The 4,481-nt window shown below is 35.0% G+C and overlaps 1 long non-coding RNA gene across 2 annotated transcripts; it reads left to right on the forward strand.

The window, feature by feature from the left end:
* Positions 1-3,014: 3,014 nt before the first annotated feature.
* LOC135087084 (uncharacterized) lies at positions 3,015-4,198 on the forward strand. Of its 2 annotated transcripts, none has more exons than XR_010260675.1 (2): positions 3,015-3,169; positions 4,036-4,198. It is a non-coding gene; the product is annotated as an uncharacterized LOC135087084 (long non-coding RNA). The 2 variants fall into 2 exon arrangements; XR_010260674.1 differs by lacking the exon at positions 3,015-3,169 and adding an exon at positions 3,860-3,950.
* Positions 4,199-4,481: the final 283 nt, after the last annotated feature.

A 4,481-nucleotide genomic window follows, 5' to 3' on the forward strand; every position in this document is an offset into this window, starting at 1 on the left:
CCTTATAAAAATACTTTTAATCAACAATACCGTTACGAGTATTATGCCATGTCTAGACACAAACATTCATAGTAGATAGGTAGGTACTTAGATTATAACATAAACTCGTTTAATACAATAAAATATTTTATAAAAGAATATTCAAAATATTTATTTAGTATTATACCAGTGGTTTTATTAAATTATGTTTTCCCCGTGGAAAATTTGGCGTGTTGGAAGAATTTGAGTTAAAGAACTAAGTATGTATCATATGCCAAAATTATAAAAAAAAACCGACTGTAAAATTCCGTGAACGTACATAGCATTAAAAAGAACGTTGAACTGTAACAAGAATCACGATGTCATGTCACCATGTAAGCGCCGACATCTCGGGGAAGCAAAGTGCTTTCAAGTAAAACCGATTTTCTAGGAATCGCTCTCATATGTATAGTTCGCATCAATAGAAAGTGACAATTTGTAAAAGCATTATAAGGTTGTCTATTACTTCAAACTAAGCCCTGAACTAACTAAGCTCCAAACTAAGTCCATAGAACGACTGGTCGTCCAGGGAAAAGTCGAAGGAACCCGATCGCGTGGCAGGTCACCAATGCGACGGACCGACCAAGTGAAAGCAGCAGTGGGAGACGGCTTTTGTGACTGCACCAGACAGTCTGCCAATAGAGAGAGATGGAAGGAGATCGTGCGGAGAGTTGTATCTGCCTCTACAACCGATGTGAACAACGCCTCAACGTGACCACGACCGCTCTGCCAAGAGCGTAACGAATAAGAAGAAAGCCCTGAGGACGAGGAAGACCCCGAATTACATGGATGTCCGTAGTAAATAAGTACCTTAAAGAAGCCCAAGTAAACAGCGAGACGAGCCAGAAATGAGCCGCCTGGAGTCGCATGACACGAAGGGCCCCAAATAAAATGGAAATGAGCCAGGCAAAGAAGAAGATTATGAAGAGGACTATTCTCCTTGTCTTATGGGTGGACGTACTACTCTGCGCTTGCCGGTACATGGTTTCCATTCCAGAACTTTGCTGAAGCAGTCAGTTCAGCGTGCTAAGTCCCTGTTTTTTTAAGAGACAAGAGGCAAGCGAGCAGACAGGTCACCTGATGGTAAATTATTACCGTCGAACATAGACACCAGACAGCCCCATGGGCGTTACAAGTGCGTTGTCGGTCTTTAAGATATAAATACGATCTGTTCTTGAAAGGTCGTATCGGTCCGGAAATACCGCAGACGACAGTCCATTCCACAGTTTAGTTGTACGGGGCGAGAAGTTTCTAGAGGATTACTTCACTTTGCGATCAAAATACAGGTTTTTCATAATAATAATTATACTAAAATCTTAGGCTGGGTTACACCATTTTACTTTAACTTTGACAAACGTCAAAAATCTGTCAAACTCCATACAAAAAACACCGGTTATCGTCATAGTTACGGTTAAAGTTAGGTGGTGCAATACAGCCTTAAACAGCTCGGAGTGAATGTTATCCGGTTTTAAAAATTGCTAGTTTCTACTAGCGCGGAGTATACTTACTACAAAATTTATGTAAGTGCCAACAGTGACAAATGCTGTGGAGGTACAACTTTATGGCGCTTGTGGAAACGATAGTGGAAATAAAAATTGAAAATGTGCATTTTGTTCTTAAAGGCCCATCGAGTTTCGTAGAGTTAGAAAAAGTAACATTATTTGGGAAAACTTGAGAATAGCAATCATTTTGACAATGTTGTGCTTTTATTTTTTAGACCTAAAAATCAGTATCAACTTTCCGTTAATCTACAAAGAAGTTTTAAACGTAATTTTAATTTCATTCTAATTAACTAAGTAAATAGTTTTATATGATGTTTGTTCCCAGTCTGGATTTTATTTTAATTTATTTTGTCTGGTGGCCATTAATGACAACGGTCATTACTAACAAATTATACTAAAGTAATGTGGTTGCTGGTTCAAATCCCGCTGGAAGCAAACCTTTGGTAAAGGCGTCACACTAAATTTATTTTTTGAAGATATTTTCTATAAAATATCCTTCTCATTTTAGTGTCTAGCAAAATACAAAATGCTTTTGAAACCCTTTACGTGGGCCATTAAAGTAGAGCTAGCCAAATATTCAATTTCTCGTCTTAAACTGTTAAAATTTCGCTCTGCAAAATCTCACGCGTGGGAAACCCGACATTATTATACGAAAATTTCAGAAATCTCACGAAATAATCTTCAAAGGAACCACTTTTGAGATAACTCTGGTACATTATTCGTGGGAAAATATGAAATATTTATTCCATAGATTATTATTCGGGTCGTGAGAGTAGTATGATACGTATAACGCCCATTGCACACGTATGGAAAAATACATAAAATATGTTTTTTACAACGTGAAATTTCCTAGTGGTTACGAAAATAAGGATCCAAAAAGCCATTGCCATTTAAGGTGAATCGTGAATTGTTTTTGTAATCAAGCATACAAGTCATTAAATCGCTCGGTGGACAGACAACCTGAAAATGTCCTCTATACTAGCAAATAATTTAAAAGGGCGAGAACTCACGATTTTTTTTAAACAAACTTTGTCAGTCTATAACTTCTATACCCCATTGATTTCGACATTGAGCTTTCGGAGGGGTAAAAATGAATGTGCAATGTGTATTAGGTATAATGAAACTACTGATACCCATGTAGTCCTAATCGATTCTGGGTTTTTGTCCACCCAAGTAACACAAAACACAATTATAAGAAGCGTACAACAGCATGAACCTACGTGCAGAGCAGTATATGAGCAGCATATGTAGCACTATATCAGCCGTATAAAAGTCTATAAGTGTCTTGTAAGCGCAATTTGGGCCCCAAATAATACGGCTTTGAGCATTATTAAATATTATTAGTGCTGCTAACCAGCGCTTATAATGTTATTGAAGACAGACATTAGTAAAGTTGTTAGACAGTATATTCTAATGTAAAAAGCATTTTATTAGATGTTAGTACAGCTTTGAAACAGCTTTCAGAATTACAATGCCAAAGTTACGTTATATTCTAAGGCTGAACGTTTTATTTTGTTTGTTTGAAAGTATTCGAAAAAACTTATCGCATTTTATTGTCCGATTTGATTATTTTTCGTTTAGAGTATTGCAGTGCAATGGTGTTGTGAGGAGATGTTTTAATGTCTTTATTTAAAATAATTTATCATAAGGTAAGTATCATTTTTTTTTGTTTCAAGAATGAAAATGAGCTGGGAGTATTAGTCTTATGTGAAAATATATATATGTTTGTGGTTTATAATTCACGCGCCCTCACAGAAATCCTTTTTTTAATAAAATAGGGACAAATTTAGAATCGACATATGACACTTTTTGTGATTTTTTTAACGATTTGATTAATTTTAACTTATAAAATTGCTTCTATCGATACTCCGGTTGTAAGAAAAGGATAATAAGTAGTATTTCATGCATATGTGTATTATAATTTTATTTTCTATGTTAGAGAAAATAGAAAGCAAATGGCGTCAGATAATATTAATGTTTTAAACTTTCAACTAGCGTATTTTAATGTTGTCAGTCTTATTATAGTAAAAAGAAAATGGTTAAGTCATTCAACCTACATATAAAATATCTAAGTGATATCTTTAGCATTACTGTAACACTTTTTAGGTATGTTATAATGTTCATTAGGTTTAAACGTCATAAAAATGGATTGCTTTAGTGTTAATCAGGGTACCGAAACAATAATTTAGAATCCTTTAATCACGTCATGATCCCCTACTCCACGTCTTTCAATTTTATCTGTCTCCAATTAGGTAGGTACCTAGTTTGACAAGTGTTAAGTATAAAATCATTATCACTACAAATGTAATTTGTAATGAAACACAATATACTCGTAGCTACCTATCTTATTTTTCGCTCATTGTAATAGTAATAATTTAAAGGAACTTTTTGTAACTAGTTAGTAGTGTTGCTGTAGTCGTTTTTTTAAGGGTATGCGTTATACTGGTAATTATTTAGTTTTCAGGTAACTACTTCTCTATTAAGTCATAAATGAGCTTATTTGTTTTTTTTTCAGATGCCTTTTAAAATAGTGCAAACGACCGAAAGGGATGAAGGAATGTTCTACGGAACTTCTTGACTCACACAACAACCGATTGTACTGTATTTTGTGTATGAGGTGTATCATTTTTTGGAACACGTTTTGCATTTCTTAAACCAAATATAAAGTTTGAATATTCCGTCTTTATCTTTCTCTTTACTCCACCTGTTCTCTTAGGCTGAGTTGCACCACCTAACATTGACCGTAACTATGACGATAACCGATGTTTTTTGTATGGGGTTTGACAGATTTTTGACGTTTGTTAAAGTAAGTTGGTGCAACCCGGCCTTAAGTCTTTTTCCACTGTTTATTCATGTCAATAACGTGACACGTTCGACATAAATTTTCTAATGAATATACAGGACCTACTAACGCACAAATGAATATAATCATACGGCTCGTGGTTTTATGGCCAAATTATG

The sequence above is a fragment of the Ostrinia nubilalis genome, chromosome 2, assembly GCF_963855985.1.
Source record: "Ostrinia nubilalis chromosome 2, ilOstNubi1.1, whole genome shotgun sequence".
NCBI classification, from domain to species: Eukaryota; Metazoa; Arthropoda; class Insecta; order Lepidoptera; family Crambidae; genus Ostrinia; species Ostrinia nubilalis.